We start from the raw sequence: 18310 nt of genomic DNA, 5'->3' as shown, positions 1-18310 counted from the left end.
TACAAACTCACAAGCATACACCCATACAGACACTGAACCCCCCCAACTCAGCATACAAACTAACAAGCATGCACCCATACAGGCACCGAACACCCACCCCCAACTCAGCATACAAACTCACAAGTATGCACCCATACAGACCCGTACCCCCCAACTCAGCATACAAACTCACAAGCATGCACCCATACAGACCCGTACCCACCACCCGCCAACTCAGCACACAAACTCTCAAGCATGCACCCATCCAGACCCGAACCCCCCCAACTCCCAACTCAGCATACAAACTCACAAGCATGCACCCATACAGACCCGAACCCCCCACCCCCAACTCAGCATACAAACTCACAAGCATGCACCCATACAGACCCGTACCCCCCAACTCAGCATACAAACTCACAAGCATGCACCCATACAGACCCGAACCCCCCAACCCCCAACTCAGCATACAAACTCACAAGCATGCACCCATACAGACCCGTACCCCCAGCTCAGCAAACTCTCAAGCATGCACCCATACAGACCAAACCCTCCACCCCTAACTCAGCACACAAACTAACTCAGCACACAAACTCTCAAGCATACACCATGCACCCATACAGACCCGAACCCCATCCCCCAGCTCAGCATACAAAGTCACAAGCACGCATCCATACAATGAAAAATGATGCGCAAAATGTCACACAAGCTCACACTGTGAGAAAGTGCACGCTGTCAATGCTGCACCTAAAGAAGCCAGAGACTGGTGTGGTGTGTTGTGTTTGAAGTTAACTGCAATGCTGTTATGTGTTTAGAGTGATAACAAGTTTAGTGTGCATGTCATATTCATTGTTATGAAAAAGGAGGGATGTGGTGACGTGGTGTCGTTTATTCATTGATCAAAATGCCAATTCATAGGAAAGCCACACACCTCTTTTACAGGTGCCCGCGATCTAGACAAATCAGTGCCTTTGAACAACCGCACGTGGTGCCTTTTGGCTCCACCCATCCTGCTCTGTGATGCGATAGAAGACGGCCTTCGCGCCTGTCCCACTACCGCTCACTCGTCTGTAAACACTTATCAATCAAATCCTTGCAACACACCGTAAAAACACCTCCCGCCGCCCTTATTACAATTCCTCCCCCTTCCCTGACAATGTCACATTGCTTGTTGGGTGTGTCATACTCACCAAGTTCCCTTGATGCGGGGCCGTCCGACTGCATGCACCCCTCCAAGCGGCTCGCCACCTCCCCTCGTCTGGACCACGTCTGGACACTCGCCAACCGCGGGTGGGATACTTCTCAATCGGCTCCCGAAGGCCAATATCCGGATTGCGCTGTCCGGTCTTCTCGCAGTTCCACGATGGTCCTATAGTCCACAAAGGGGGCAACAGCAGAGGGGGCCGCGCTGCCGGGTCGCCTCGGTGCAAGGGCCTTGGACTTGTATTACCAGGCCAACGGACATCAACCGATTTCAGCAGTGCCTCCAACTTGTCGGGGTGATTCTCCCGGGGCCGGCACAGCCGTCCGCGGACCTCTGGGCTGGGGAGGCCCCAACTCCTCCCGTGTCCCCAAAAGGAGTATGAGACACACACACAAGAAGCAAGGCGGTACTGCAGTTTATTATAATAACGGCAGGAATGAGTCTTGGTCCGTATGCATCCGACGGGACTCTCACTCGTAGTGGGGCTCGCAGGCCCTTTTTACGGCAGTATGACGCACTACTCGCGTCACCTGGGAAAGTTAGCACAAAACCTATCGCCACTCTGGATTGGTTCCCCGAGTGGTAGGGTTAGTATAGGTAACATATGGAAAGAAATATTAGTGGATGAGGATGGGTCAGGTGGTACGCTTGGTTTGTCTCTTGCAGTTGTTACTTTATAATTGTTACAGAGGGACCCTTGGTGATTGGCTAAGAGTAATGGCGTCAGTAATAAGCCCCCCTGTATTCTGATTGGTTCTCCCGCGAGCCCCCAAGCCTGGGACCATTGCCGTTCCCAGCTCGCGGTGTACCTGTCATTAGCAACAATGTGCAACTATGTATTTGTGCAGACAATGGACAGGTCCGCTCATGGGCTTGTGGACAGGTCTTTCCCATCGCTGTAGGTGTCCATCTTGTCGCTTCGTTGTTGCAACCTGTGTCCCAGACATGGGACCGTGGCGGCTTCCTGTCCCGTGAGCTTGGCACCTTGTCAGTTCAGCTTGGTCACGTGTGGAGAGACCGTAGCTGGAGCAGAATTATGAGCATTAGATTTGTATTTCGTCTCTGAGGGCTTGGCACTTACAGGTGTAACCTTGGTGCTGGGCTCACGGCATGCGAGTTGCATCATCGTGGCCTTGGCTGTGAGCTCTCGCTGGGGGCTCGTCCTGCATGGTCAGCACTTGTACTCTTGTTCTGAGAGAATTTTCATTGCGAGGCTCCTGCCTGGGGACTATTGCTTGCGGCCTACTCAGGCCTAGTTCATGGGTGGCGGTACATAATCCATAGTATGGAGATCGCGGGGCGACAGAGTGTCACACGCAGCATTGGATATACATGGTGGTGTCGTCATAGGGATGGGTGGTGGAAGAAGCATCAGCAAGCATGTACACAAGGTCTTCGGCGTCTTGCGTTTCTGCGGTGCTGTAAAAAGGCCTATGTAAAAAAGAAATTAACAACGCTGCATGTCAGTGGGTGTGTCAGTCACCTACGACATAGCACGGAGTATGTTCTACGTGTAGGTTGGTGTGTGAGTGACCAGTGTGCATGGTGGCACGTGTGTTCTCGTCTGTTGGCTATGTCGTTATGGCATCTCTAACGATGTGGATACTTGTGGCTGTGTTTCTTAGTCAAGCTCATCCATGTCGCAGGCGTCGGCTTGAGCTTGGCGTGCTGGTGGGCATGCTCCTCTTATGTGTACGTTTCTGAACCAGGGTATTTTATCATCTGGTAAATAAACAACTCGTCTCGTGGGGGGGGTGTCTGGGCTGTGATCCTCTAGGCCATGGTCTGGATGAGATTGTGGGGAGGTCTTGTCCCATTCTCCCACTTCAGTCCCCCCTCTGGTCGACTTGTCGACCACAAACTCATCCTTTTCCTTATCTCCTTTCACTCCCCATACTTTAGTTATTCCAGCCAAGTGCCCATAGTGGTTGACATGATCTTGAAATGACCAGTACATGTAAACGCTGCTGCCGCCGCCAGGTTTGCAGTATACCCATCTTCCAACATAGCTCCTTGGGTTTCTTGGGTTTTCCACCTTCCCAGATAGCAGATCCATATGGTTGTCAAGGATCTGTTTGCGCAGCCTCTCTCTTTCCTTTATTATCATGTCGGTGTGCTTTCCATCATCGGCTGGCAGTAAGGCGTGCATGCCTACCATCTCCATTATTTCGTCTGTTGTACGTGCTTTTCTAGCTTTCCAAAACGTTATTACGATCAACACAGCTGCAGCCAATATTATGCACCCTACTATTATTTTCAGCCCATCTGATAGCCATGAAGGCATCCATGACCATAGGAACGAAAACCAGCTGCCGTCTTTCTCTACTCCTTTACTTTCTTCCACCATTTCGGAGTGCATCAGGGCAAGTTGTGATACTGCTTCAGTAAGTGTTCCATTGTCTGCGTCATTAGCAGGGCTGAATGTGCAACATGATTGCCCTATTTTTGCACAAGCTCCTCCTTCAATTGCTGTGAGAAGTTCTAGCACATACCTGTTTTGCAGTGCTACCATTCTTACCGCTCTCAGTTCTTCTTTTATTGCGTTGAATCCGTTTACTGTCGAATGTATTGTCATCATCAGCTCCCATCTGGTGATCTGAAACCATTTTGCATTTGCATATGCCTGTAGTTCTGGGTGTATTATGGATGAGAAGAACATTGCTGCTCTGCTGAATAGTCTGTGTTCTGGTGGGATGGAGGTGAGAGCTGTTTCTGATCTTCCCCACAGGTAGTTTCCCGTCAGGTGTTCTCCTTGTCTTTTCACTCTTGGCAAAACGTTATTGTTGTTGTTCTCGTCACCTTCTTCTACTTCTACTGATCTTTTCCTCCTCTTGTTTCCTTTGTCCATCTGGGGAAAGTTGGCCATGTTGACGTGTTTCTGAGGCACAAGTAGGGATGGCACATTGATGTGCACCATAGTGCATATTCCATTCCATGATGAAGGCAAGGTGTGGTACGCCTTATCGCCGCAGGCCCAATAGTGGTCCATTATGACTGCTGTGCCGGCACCACCCTATGGTATTTCTATCATGTTTTCACAGTTGGTGTTATATCCCACATCCACATTGCCGTTGTGTTGATAGCACAGTGCGGGTGTTGTGAGCGGTAGTATAGTTATTGGATCTTCGTCCTTCTCCAGCCATGTTAACATCGATACATGTTTTCCCCACGTCGTCCAACATCTGTCGTTGTGCTCTTTTATGGTGGTAATATTTGCTCTTGTTACCATGTTGCTCCCAACCACTCCTATTTCCCACCCTTCATTCGTATATATTTTACCAGTTATAGTCATTAGAGGTCTTTCCCAACACCCTTGTTCACCAGCAACTTCGTTTGCATATCAATCGCACAGCAGGTATTGTAACGTTACTTTCTTCTTTTCTCCTTTTTCAGGGCAATCGGTCATGTATCTGAAAGCTTCAGTATGCAGGCTTGTTTTGTGGTCCATCAAATCTCTTTTGATGAAATTATTTTCGTATGGATATGTATCCCTTATTTTCCATTGAAGTGTCACCACTGTCCCGTGAAACTGTCCTTTTGTTTGGAAGAGTGCCAAATATATCAGGCATTCCACTGTCTTTGCTGGTACTTCAGTGGCTACAAAGGTGCTTGATGCGCTCATAGCGTATGGAATCAACGAGCAAACATAGCAGTTGTCCTCAGTTGTCTGCTTTCCAATTTTGGTCATGTGCCGATACCACATGTTGTTCGAGACGTGTGCTGAGTCTGTGAGGTATGTGCCAATTCCCTTATCATCTCCATATGTGCTGCGTTTAACCCTGTGTTCCTTACTTCTGGTGTTACTTGTACCACCTGACAACGTACCTGTTGCAGCTGTGGGAGGGGGTGAGTTAGTTTGTGATACAGCCATCACATCATAAGCGTAGTGTTTCTGCCAGACAGAGGCAGCCAATAGACCAGTGACAACCAACACGCCTACTAACTATATTACAATAGCTAATCTCACTGGCATTTTTGCTCTTACCTTTGCTGCGGTCCTGCAGCTTATTCTTGCGATGTTAAAGATGCCCGCCTGAAAATTCTGAAAATGTGCGTTATTTTGTTAGTGTTTTTAATCAAGCTTTGCCTATCAGGTAGTCGTTTAGTGCCCAGGCGAAAAGCTGTTCCCACGCTAATCTCAGTGACCTATCTCTCAGAGCTGGTAAGTGCTTGTGGAGATGTGGTAATTATTGTTCTATGGACAAAATGAACGTGTTGTAGTACACACGTACCCTTCTCTTTTTTAGATACTTTGGCCTCTTTATATGGTATACAAATTGGTGTGACAGGGCCTCAGGGGTGTTATCATCTGTGGGTAGCATTTAATCCTGGGCAGAACACGACGTTAGTTACTTCACTTTCTAAACAATACAGTAATATGCTGTGCCTACATGTGCGAAACAAAAAGGAGAGAGGGAACATACACATGTTTATATGTGTGTGTGCAACATTCCAGTTTGTTATACAATTTCCTTTATTCAGTGATGGTAGGGACGGGGCTGGGCGGGGTGGAGGTTTGTTTGCTATGAGATCTTGTGACCATGGGGTGGGCTATGGGTGATTGTCCAAAGTCTATGGGTGTGTCTGTGGCTGGGGAGGGGTCAGGGGCAGTGTCACAATTGTCCTTGTCTGCAGTTACTGTGTCTTTGTCTGTTGTTGGTGTTGCTGATGCTGTTGTTTTTTTGGTGGCCCTGTCGTCAACGCAAGGGCGGGTCTGGCCTTTGTAGGGATTGACATCGTGGAGGTGGTTCCAGACCTTCTTGTCAACTATTTTAATTGCTCTGGGAGCTACTGCTTCCACTAAGTGGGGCCCCGTAAACCTGGGGCCGTTCCACTTCCTGTTGAAGTTGCGGAGGAGAACGTAGTCTCCTTCCGCAATTGTGCACTGTTTTTGCTGCTCTTGTTCCTCGTTTGTTGCTTCTGGTTGGGTGATCTTCGACCCGCCCCGCGTGCGCTTGAGCTGTTGAGAGATAAAAGCAACACTAGTAATCAAGGAAGACACGTATTGATACATTTCATCACCAAATACATTTGCAGAACTTTCGTGGTCGGTGAAGGCCCTTGATGTTGGCGTTAATGGAAGGCGCATCTGACGTCCAGTCACCACCTTGTGGGGAGTGAGGAGGTGGTCGGATCCTGGCCTATTCCTTAGCTCAAACAGAGCCAGGGGAAGGCAGTACAACCAGCTTTTCTTAGTTGTCTGCTGTATCTTGACTATTTCTTCTTTTAGCAGGCCGTTTAGGCATTCACAGACACCATTAGCCTGCGGGTGGTATGCGCATGCAAACTTATGTTTTATGCCGAGCATTGCAGTTATGTGCTCGAACATCTCATTAGCAAAGTGTGGGCCATTGTCTGACTGCAGCACTTCGCACACTCCCCATCTTGGGAAGACTTCCCTCACCAAGAATTTGGCTGCTCTGAACGCGTCCGCATGGGAGCAGGGTCCAGCCTCAATCCACCTTGAAAATGGGCACACCACTACAATCATGTATCTTTGTCCTTGACATACGTTGATCATGTCAACGTAGTCAATATGTAAGTGCAGGAAGGGTCCTTCAGGCCGGGGTATAGTACCTTTTATCACTTGCAGCATGTGACCAGGTGTAAACTGTTGGCACGTTAAGCAATTGCTGATAAATACTGCAACATGTGAATTTAGCTCAGGACAAAACCAAGTTTCCTTTATCCGTGCTGCAATCACCTCCTTTCCTGTGTGCGCTGGATGGTGTAGCTGAGCTAGGGCTGTTTTTAGTAATGCTAGGGGCATCACTACCTTTCCTGTATTGCTCTGACACCACAATGCATCTGTAGGTGACATTGTGCATCCTCTTTTTTACCCATAGTTCCTTTTCTGTCATAGGTGCTGCTGCCTGTAATTCTAGTATCTGCGTTTCAGGGATGTGTGTATAACCATCCTTCATCAACATTTGTCTCGCTCCCATCCTCCCCCTATCTTTTTCTTTTTCTGGGGGGTCCACATTTCTCCAAAATATGCAGCATGCTTGGCATGTGCGTCTGCTGATTCGTTACCTTTTGAGATAGGGTCATCCCCATTGGTGTGGGCCTGACACTTAACCAGAGCTCTCTCTTTTGGGTCATTAATTACTTCAATTAGTTCTGCTAGTAATAGAGCATGTTGTACTGGCGTACCACCTGCTCTTCTGAATCCTCTCCTCTGCCATTTTATTAATCCTGAGTGGACTGTTGACGTGACGTATGCACTGTCAGAGTATATCGTCACTCTTTTATCAAAACTCTCCCTTAATGCCAATATTAGGGCCACTAGCCCTGCGGCTTGTGCCGAATAATGTTGTGGTAGTTGGACACATTTTACTGGTACATACATCCAGTCTTCTGTCAACCTAACCACTGCTGCAGCGGTGCTTCTAACACCATCGCTTTGGTCTATCGTTGATGAACCATCAATGTACGTTATTTCCCCCCCTGCTAGGGCATTTTCCTCAACTCTTCTTGTGCTGGAGTAAAGTTCAATGGCTTGTGTGCAATCATGAGCGTAGTCACCCTCCTCAACTACCTCAGCTATGAATCTTGCCGGGTTCACATTGCTGCACCTTACAATTGTCAATTCTGGCCTGGAAAGAATAATTTCATAACCTGAAGCTCTCTGTGTGGTCAATGTGGATTTAGGCTTATTCAAAATGGCAAAGAGGGCATGTTCCACGAATAGTGTGGTCGGGCACCCCATTGTTATCGATGATGATTTTTCCACCGCAAAAGCCGCGGCGGCCAGGCTTTGTTCACAAGGGAAGTTGCCTAACATTACAGGGTCCAAGTGTCCGCTGTAGAAGGCTACGGGCTTGTGGCCCATGCTTGTTTTCTGTATCAGTACTGCCTTCATTATTGCTGAGTCGCAATGTGAAAAAATGAAAAATTGGTGATCATAGTTCGGAGTGGCTAGCACAGGTGCTGTAGATATAGCGTGTTTCAATTCATCAAACGCCTCTTTCATTTCTCTTGTCCGCCCCAACTTTTTGTCCCCTCTTTGCGAGTCTCTGAGGGTCTCAAGCAGGGGTCCTATGTAAGAACTTTAGTCAAAAACCCATGCCCTGCAATAGTTGCAAAGGCCCAGAAATTGCTGTAGTTCTCTTACTGTCTGTGGTCGTGGTGTGTTGGTTATTGCTTGTGCTCTTTGTGGTGCAATGTTCCTTCTATGCTGAGAGATAAGTTGGCCAATGTACAGTACCTGACAGTACTGTAACTTTTCTTTGTCCACCTTGTACCCCTTCTCAGCCAACACTGTGAGCATCTTTGCTGAGTCTTTCCTACATCTTTCTTCAGTGGTGCTGCAAATGATGATGTCATCAACGTATTGCAGCACCGTGCTTTCCATTTCGATATTCCCTAAATCCATCTGTATTATTCTGTTGAAGATGGATGGTGACTCACAGTACCCTTGAGGCAGCCTTGTATGTTTCCATTTTGTGTTCCTGTATGTGAAGCCTGTGAGGTCTTGTGAATCTGGGTGTAGAGGTATCGAGAAAAAGGTGTTTTTGAGGTCAATCACAGTAAACCGTGATGCCTCTGCTGGTATTCCACATAGTATTGTGGCTGGGTTTGCTGCTATGGGGTACTCTGCTTCTACAATGTAATTCAAGGGCCTAAGGTCTTGGATGAAACGCCAAGACCCTCCTTTTGCTTTGCGCACTGGGTACACGGCTGTGTTACATGGTGACTCAGATGGTACTAATATGCCGTGCTTATCAATGCTGTTATTGTTTCATATATGCCCTCGTCTGCCTCTTTTGATAGTGGGTACTGCTTTACCCTAGGTAATATTGCTCCCTTTTTCAATTTTATTTTTACTCCTCCAATGCTCTCTATGCAGCCCACGTCATATGGAATGGTGGTCCACAGTGATGCTTGTACTTTTGCCATGTCTTCCTCATAAAATGGTACTGGTGTGGATGCAGGAGCCTCTAGTGCCATTGCCATTTTTAGTGCCACTTGCTTGTATGTCACCTGTAGCCAGATGTCAACACTCATCATAAACACCATCTCTCCTTCTTTATCGTCGGAGAAGAGCTCCTCATCAGACACCTGTGTGAGCCTGCAACCCTCAGCCAGTGCTATTACCGCTCTCCAGGCCCTCCCCTCTCTGTCTTGGGCATGAACTGCGATGCAATCTGCAGTTACCATGATGCTCTCGATGCTCACTGAAATTATCTTCCCCTCCAGTTCACTTGCCGGGGTCTCTGGTCTGAACAAGTATGCTGCTGGCCTCCTCCAGATCTTGACCTCAATCCCAGGCATCCATGCAAATGCCATGTCTGTCCCATATTGAAATAGTTCTCCATCTACAGGTTCAGCCCGAGCCACTGTTTGGCCACAGTAAGCTTGCAATATTTGTCAGGCTGTGAGCATGTTTATTCCTGGCGTGGAGCACACTATGCCGTTCTCTGTGAAGGAAATTGTCATATTCAATCTGCTCATTATGTCCCTCCCAAGAATGTTTACTGGTGACTGCTTCGAATACAGGAGCGGGAGAGACATATCATGATCTCCTGTAGATAAGGAGATGTTATCAGTGAAGGGAACCAACCCTCGCGCTCCAGAGAGTCCTTGAGTGTGCATGGCCTCACCTGACAGTTTAAATGTACCCTCCCTTATGCAGGACCTAGCGGCCCCGGTGTCAACAAGGAAGGAAAATGTATTGTCACCTATCGCTACCTGTATGCGTGGTTCCTCAGCAGTGTTAGGTGTTACCGATAGGATGGGACAAATCAAAGACTTCTGTGGGCTGTCCTATTGTGGATATAGTGACTGACCACTACCTGTGTAAGGGTTATGCCCGAATATGGTCACCTTCCCCAACTGTGTTTGTTGTAGTTGTGTACCAGTTGTTGACACCTGATTGTCTTGTATCTGGGTAAGCTGCTGCGTTGGTTGTACCCGGTGCTGTTGTGTTACTACTATCTATTGTTGTGGTGGTGTGTATGCCTGTACCTGTTGTTGCGGTGCAGCGTGTGGTTGTGCCTGTGGTTGTGGTGCAGTATGCTGTTGTATCTGTTGCTGTGGTTGTTGCATGGACGCTTGTTGTTGCGGGGTGCACTGTTGTGTTCCTTGCTGCTGTTGGTAAACTAGTTGCTCCGCCATATGCCCTTGTTGCCCCGGCTCCCCCCAAGCTGGTGGGGTGGGTCTCATTCTACATGTGCGTGACATGTGTCCCACCATTCCACAAACCCAACATGTTGGTGGCTCCCTGGCCTGCCATGGAAATTTCCCCATGTTATCCTGATACCCTTGCTGCCCGTTTGAGTAGTATCCCCGGAATGTCCCCCCATTGTTGCTGTGCATGCTGGCCATAGCCCCTTCCTCTCATAAGTCCGCCCCTCCCTCTGTATTTGTTATAGTATCCATTTCCCATTTGCATGTATCCCCCTGCTGTGTTTGCCGTGTAGGGTGGGAGCGGGGGCATTTGTTGGGTTATTATTTGCGCTGGCTGCTGAATTTGTGCTACATGTTGTTGTGTCGTGCCTTGTGCAACTATGGCCTGAGTAGGTGCTGGTGTGGCTACCATGGGTGTTGTTAATAGTGCTCCCTCCATGGCGTATTTGGATAGCTTCTTCTGTACCAGTTTGCCTCCTCTGCCTTCCTACCTTCCTCCTTTTGTTTCATCTTTTCCTACCACATCCTACAGTGATGCACTATAGTTAGCTGTATTTCTGGCCAAGCTTTAACTTCCATCCCCACAATTTTCTTCAGCTGTTTCTGAACTGGTTCGGGGAGACCTTGTTAGTATGTGGTAGAAAATTGCTAATGTTTTATCCCACGGCTCCCGAGTTTCCAAGCGCCACTTCTCCTGAATCTCCTGGATGTAATCAATAGGATCTTCATTCTCACGCATTTTGCTTGACGTAATTGCTCCTATGTCTGATGTGTCTGGATACTGAACCCTTAATGCCTGCCACAGCACGTGCTTGCAGTTGGCAAATGGTGCCCCATCATGCGACGTATCTGTTACTGTGACCCCTGGGAAGCCTGCTCTTCTCCAGATGTCAACTGCAGCATCCCCTAATATTGATATTAGGAGCCCTTTCACGTCCCCCACCGCTAGTTTTTGTCCTGCAGTGTGTTTCTCCATTTCATATATCCATTTCCCAGCTCCCCCACTTAGGGAGGGGCGTCTGCACTTTATGTTTTCCTTGTCGGCATGCTTACATGGGACATATTGTGGTCTGGCTCCTCCCCTTTCTAGGAGTGGCATTAAGTCCCCCCCCCCTTTGTTTCCCCTAATGCTCGTGGGGCTATATCAGTGTACTCATCCTCTTCCTCCGTGTCATGTGATCCTATCATTAGATCATTACAGTTATCTGTTCTGTCGTCCCCTTCATTCTCCCTCCCTCTTGTGTTTCCCTCGTGTTTCACTGCGGGTGTGCTCGTCCTTTCTTCCTGTCTACGTCCCGGAAGATCTCTGAGTCTGTCAACATATGGAGTGTTCTGTGGGCGTGGTGGGCGCGCCGTTGGTGTTACTGAATGTGGCGTTCTCCCTGCTACTTCTCTTACCTGTTCTTTGCTCGTCTTTTCCTCCTCCCTTTTCCCGCATGCCCAAGGTGACTCGCAATTTACCCGTGTGATGTACAGTTTATCTAAGCTTTCCCTATTGTCATCTTCTCCATTCTTTAACGAACATCCTTCCTCCTCGCTGCAAAACTCATCAAGGAAAGACAATCTCCAGTCTGTCAGTTTTCTCCCCACTGTAACCGTCTTTAAATCGATCAAGTTCCCTTCGTTATGTTCTCCTCTTTTAACAGTTGTTCTCTGTGTAGATGTTGTAGGTACCTCTGAGTCCTGGTGAGTGTAAGTTCTTACTTCATGCTCCATTCTCCTATCTCCTCTCTCCCTTCCCTCGTTTCCCAATACTTCACCCCCTATTTCCTCTTTCTTCTTGCGTAATTCCTTCATTACTTCATTACTTACCTTCGCCAGTATCTTTTCGTCTTCTTCCCGTCTTCCCCAGTTTGCCCCTCCTCTTTTCAATATGCTCTCTACTACTTTACCATCTTCATATTTCCGGGTGCTTTCAGACAATATTTTCTTTTTTCACATTTCCATTTCCTTTTCCTTTTCATCCTCCTTCCTTTTCATTTCCCGCTGCTCCATATGTGACACCCTCTCTGCTATCGCTTTCATCCTTTCCGCTTCCTTCTTTCTCTCCTCCAATCTCTCACTCATCCTCTCCTGCTCCTCCCTATTCCTTTTCTTTCCTTCTTCCTTCCTCGTGTTTCTTGCTCGTACTGTCTAATCAGGTCGCTTTGTACTTCTCTGAGCTCGGCCAACCTTTCCTCCAACATCTCTTCCTCTGCTTGTGACAGTCGCCCTTCCTCTGCGTTACTCACCTCAGTCCCTGTCTGCGTTTTGTCTGTTTCTTCCTCTTTCGTTTTCCTCACCGCGTCCTCCTCCTCCCTTGTTAGTGTCCCTCAGAGCTTTAGGAGTACCTGTGCTGCTATCCACTAATCTGGTCCTATGCTTGCAACGTGTTCTCCACTTTCCTTCCCTCCCCCTGTGCCGACCTGTATTGTGTTTAATCCTAACGTACCCGCCACTGCCGCCGCCCCCCTCTGGTAGCTATCATTAAGGGCGTAAGGTGGAGGGCTGTACGCATAGTTTGAATATCCCTCAGCAGCTTCTCTTAATTCCGTCACTGGGTACAATCTTCCTTCCTCCTTCTTTACTACTTTCGCCAGAGACGTATCGTCTGTCCCTTCCTTCTCCATCTTTACTTCTGATACTGCAACCGATCCCTCCTTCCTCCTTCATGCCCTCCTTCACTCGTGGTGAATTGCTGCTTGCCGTGCCCACGTCCCCTTCTTCTTCCTTCACCTCTTTACTTTCCTTTGTTTCTTTGCTCCCCTTCTCCTCTCTTGCCCCTTCCATAGTAAACATCCCTGTTGCTCCTGGCTTAGATCCCTGGAACATCCTCCACAAGTTAAATATCTCTACATGATGAGCTAATTTCTTCCCCTTGTACGTGTTATGTATGTATGTCAATAGCGAGTGTTGGACGTATGGGTCAAAACTGCTGTTAGGCGGCCATGGTGTCGTCATTTTGTTGTCTGTTCCTTGTGTCCAGTCTATACTATACTTAATAAGCTTCTCCTTGTAAGGTGATAGTGTCTTGCAAATATGTTGGAGGGGGGTAGTCAGAGTGTTTCCCCACCCTCCGGACCCTGACCCGTGGGACATTGTTATGTTATACTTCAACTTTTTTCAGCAACCACCGTCTTTACCTGGCCCCATAAATTGGGGACTTCCGACCGTCCGCTGAAAGGTAATACAATTGCTGATATACAGTTATTTTCCTCTATTGTTTGTCCTCCTCTGATATCACTCGTATGGCCCCCTGCGGCGCAGGCGCACGGATCCCCCTGCGGCTGCGTGCCCTGTGTGACGTGCTGATACAGCCGCCCCACCTCTTTTTTTCCAAACTTCTCCCTCTTCTTTTCAACCACCTTGCTCAACGTGACCGGCGTTCTCTGTGTGTAGCCACTTTTCCCCTTTTGGCCCTCCCCTTATCGAGGGTTGCCGGCGTTCTCCGTGCACGGCCTCCCCACCTCTTCTATGCCGCCCTTATCCCGATACTTATCCCCTGGCCACTCCTTGGTCATACGGTGTGGCCGCGGTGTCCTATGGAAGCCCTATGGGTGACATCACCAACTTCTTCAAACTATTACTGGTAAGAACCTCTTATAACATTAATGGAGCGCGCAATATGTTTTATACTTTTGCCCTCATTAACCCCACAGCTGTCCCCACAGCTGTCTTGCTACGGCCGGAGCAAGGTACTCAACAAAAAACTCTTATAATCGGACTGCACATGCTGCGTCGCCTCGCATGTGATACACCCCTAGCCAGGGGAGCTTAACCAGCCAATTATCCTCTGCACTTGCCAACAACCTAGCTACCACCCATGGGAAAACGTCATCTACCTAACGAGTTTTACACTCAATCAGTAGGGATCCTCGTTTATTCATTGATCAAAACGCCAATTCATAGGAAAGCCACACACCTCTTTTACAGGTGCCCGCGATCTAGACAAATCAGTGCCTTTGAACAACCGCACGTGGTGCCTTTTGGCTCCACCCACCCTGCTCTGTGACGCGATAGAAGACGGCCTTCGTGCCTGTCCCACTACCGCTCACTCGTCTGTCAACACTTATCAATCAAATCCTTGCAACACACCGTAAAAACACCTCCCGCCGCCCTTATTACAATTCCACCCCGTTCCCTGACAATGTCACATTGCTTGTTGGGTGTGTCATACTCACCAGGTTCCCTTGATGCGGGGCCGTCCGACTGCATGCACCCCTCCAAGCAGCTCGCCACCTCCCCTCGTCTGGACCACGTCTGGACACTCGTCAACCGCGTGTGGGATACTTCTGAATCGGCTCCCGAGGGCCAATATCCGGATTGCGCTGTCCGGTCTTCTCGCAGTTCTGCGATGGTCCTGTAGTCCACAAAGGGGGCAACAGCAGAGGGGGCCGCGCTGCCGGGTCACCTCGCTGCAAGGGCCTTGGACTTGTATTACCAGGCCAACGGACATCAACCGATCTCAGCAGTGCCTCCAACTTGCCGGGGTGATTCTCCTGGGGCCGGCAGAGCCGTCCACGGACCTCCGGGCTGGGGAGTCCCCAACTCCTCCCGTGTCCCCAAAAGGAGTATGAGACACACACAAGAAGCAAGGCGGTACTGCAGTTTATTATAATAACGGCAGGGATGAGTCTCGGTCCGTATGCATCCGACGGGACTCTCACTCGTAGTGGGGCTCAGAGGCCCTTTTTACGGCAGTATGACACGCTACTCGCGTCACCTGGGAAAGTTAGCACAAAACCTATCGCCACTCTGGATTGGTTCCCCGAGTGGTAGGGTTAGTATAGGTAACATATGGAAAGAAATATTAGTGGATGAGGATGGGTCAGGTGGTACGCTTGGGTTGTCCCTTGCAGTTGTTACTATAGAATTGTTACAGAGGGACCCTTGGTGATTGGCTAAGAGTAATGGCTTCAGTAATAAGCCCCCTTGTATTCTGATTGGTTCTCCTGCGATCCCCCAAGCCTGGGACCATTGCCGTTCCCAGCTCGCGGTGTACCTGTCATTAGCAACAATGTGCAACTATGTGTTTGTGCAGACAATGGACAGGTCCGCTCATGGACTTGTGGACAGGTCTTTCCCATCGCTGTAGGTGTCCATCTTGCCGCTTCTTTGTTGCAACCTTTGTCCCAGACGTGGGACCCTGGCGGCTTCCTGACTCGTGAGCTTGGCACCTTGTCGGTGCGGCTTGGTCACGTGTGGAGAGACCGCAGCTGGAGCAGAATTATGAGCATTAGATTTGTATTTCGTCTCTGAGGGCTTGGCACTTACAGGTGTAACCTTGGCACTGGGCTCGCGGCATGCGAGTTGCAACATCGTGGCCTTGGCTGTGAGCTCTCGCTGGGGGCTCGTCCTGCATGGTCAGCACTTGTACTCTTGTTCTGAGAGGATTTTCATTGCAAGGCTCCTGCCTGGGGACTCTTGCTTGCGGCCTACTTGGGCCTAGTTCATGGGTGGCGGTACATAATCCATAGTATGGAGATCGCGGGGCGACAGAGTGTCACACGCAGCATTAGATATACATGGTGGTATCGTCATAAGGATGGGTGGCGGAAGAAGCGTCAGCAAGCATGTACACGAGCTCTTCGGCGTCTTGCATTTCTGCGGTGCTGTAAAAAGGCCTATGTAAAAAAAAATTACGATGCACGTCAGTGGGTGTGTCAGTCACCTACGTCATAGGACTGAATATGTTCTTCGTGTAGGTTGATGTGTGAGTGACCAGTGTGCATGGTGTGGCATGTGTGTTCTCGTCTGTTGGCTATGTAGTTATGGCATCTCTAACGATGTGGATACTTGTGGCTGTTGTTCTTAGTTGAGCTCATCCATGTCGCAGGCGTCGGCTTGAGCTTGGCGTGATGGTGGGCATGCTCCTCTTATGTGTAAGTTTCTGAACCAGGGTATTTTATCATCTGCTAAATAGACAAACTCGTCTTGTGGGGGGTGTCTGGGCCGTGATCCTCTAGGCCATGGTCTAGATGAGATTGGGGGGAGGGTCTTGTCCCATTCTCCCACTTCAGTGGTCACGTTACGCCTGTGACATAGTGACGCAACTCTGTCACGGTGAATAAATGCTGCAGTCCCATGGGTGCAGGCAGAGCCCGGACAGAATACCTGCTTTGGGCTACTGTATTGCAAGGCCGGGTGTCCATACAACATTCCTCACAACGCATGTGTGTGTGTTGTGAATTGAGCATGCATGTAGAGGGGCTCCAACTCCCACTGAAAGACACGGAGACATCTAGTTGTGAAATGATAAAAAACGTCTTGGAAGGCTGCGTTCCGTGTTCATTGGTGATGAACTGGGGCCAAAATAGTAGCGAAAAGTGTTGGACCGGTGACTGTTTTGCCTTATTTAAAATGTCACTCTCAAGTACAATAGCTATTGGGGGAAACCCGCCAAGGAATAGAGAAAGCCCACCCAAGGAAGGAACAGTAAACAATCTGCTCTATTTGTCCGGATTTGCCCGGATCAGGGTGTTGTTGACCAGTTCCTCGCTGTGATGCACCTTATGTAGTTTCCATGGTAGCCGGGTAAATAGTAGAGAGATTGCACACCATCAGGTGCTTCAGATATGTACGATTTAATCATTGTCCGGGAAAACAGTAGCAACCCTGCCTCTGGAGTATTTACCCTGACAATGGTTACTGTTCTGGAATTCTCTCAGAGATGCTTCAAGAGCACCCGTGTAAACAAGAATCTGGGCTGCTCAGCGAGCAGGCGACATGCAGATGCCTGAAGCAAGTGCATTCACTGACTGGTGGGCGATGCATTCGCTTGGGCAAACCCCTTCTCATGTTACCATCTGGGAATGAGAAAACGCAAGTACTAGAGCCAATGGGCCAATCCGTTGACGAAAATGTCGCAAGATCTATTTTTCGGTTTCAGTTTATGGTCTCAAATACGTCTTCCTTGGTAACAAACTGTGTCGCATGTAATGGCCAGCTCAAGTAACCTGCAGCCAGACAGACAGATGCCTGGTGGGTACCTCAAAGAGGGCCTTCCGAGGACGCTAAACTGCATAGCTCTCAACTCACACGCTTTTGGCGGGTGTCACCCCCCAAGCCTCCTGCACGCCCATTCATTTCAATTGGCTCTCACCCGCCAAAAACAAAATCGGTTGTTTTCACCCGCTTTTGCGACACAAACGCTTGAGGGCTATGAGTTGGTAATAATGGTGACACAGATTATTACAATGCTTGGAAATTGGAAGACTCTAGTGTGCAGTGATATAAAAATAATCCTCACCTTATTGTTATTTTATTGTTAAATGGCAACACCCTTGCGGGGGTCACAATACGGGGGAAAAATCGGACATGTCTAGGCGCTGTATAACCACTATGGCTGTGACGGCGCAGTGCAAATATAACACAGTATAACATTTACTACATCAGGGCGCCCTAGTACCAAAGCCTCAAGCCGCGTCCGACCCACCCCTCATCTTGTCTTGTGGCGCCTGGAAACACTTGTGTATAGGCGCCATACAAATGTTCAATAACTATATAAATAAATAAAACCCTTTCAATAAAGACTGGTGTGCATTAGTGCTCAGATACATAAGGGACAACTGAACCCACACGCACAGACCCTATTCCTCTTACAGCAAACAGACCAGATAAAGGGGCCGTGTTTATTTACCACCGGCTTCCCGATAAATAGTAGATATGCTACATTATTTACCAGTTGTCCGGGTAAACAGTAGAGACGTTGCACTATTTACCCGTCGGCTGGCTCAATGGAGGCTCCGCGTATGCATTCAGAAAAACAGCGAGAATAGTATGTATTCAGCAGACTGGATGCGCCTTGATAGTTCCTCTGTGCTTCAGGGAGCTAATTTATCATCCGTGGGATTTCAACCCAGAAGTGACCCTGGCTCTGTGACAGAGACTGCAGAGGAGTAGAATTGCTCGTCACTAAAAACGTGGGTTCTCGTTTCAGCAACCAAAAGACATAAAAACGCAAGTGTGTACAATAAAAAAAAAGCTTCCAAGGGACGCGAGGCCCGGTTCTTTCACCTCACG

This window comes from Ambystoma mexicanum, chromosome 2q (genome assembly GCF_040938575.1).
Source record: "Ambystoma mexicanum isolate Mex_15411 chromosome 2q, UKY_AmexF1_1, whole genome shotgun sequence".
Lineage (NCBI taxonomy): Eukaryota > Metazoa > Chordata > Amphibia > Caudata > Ambystomatidae > Ambystoma > Ambystoma mexicanum.
The sequence above is the reverse complement of the archived record's forward strand: the minus strand, read 5'-3'. Positions refer to the sequence as shown.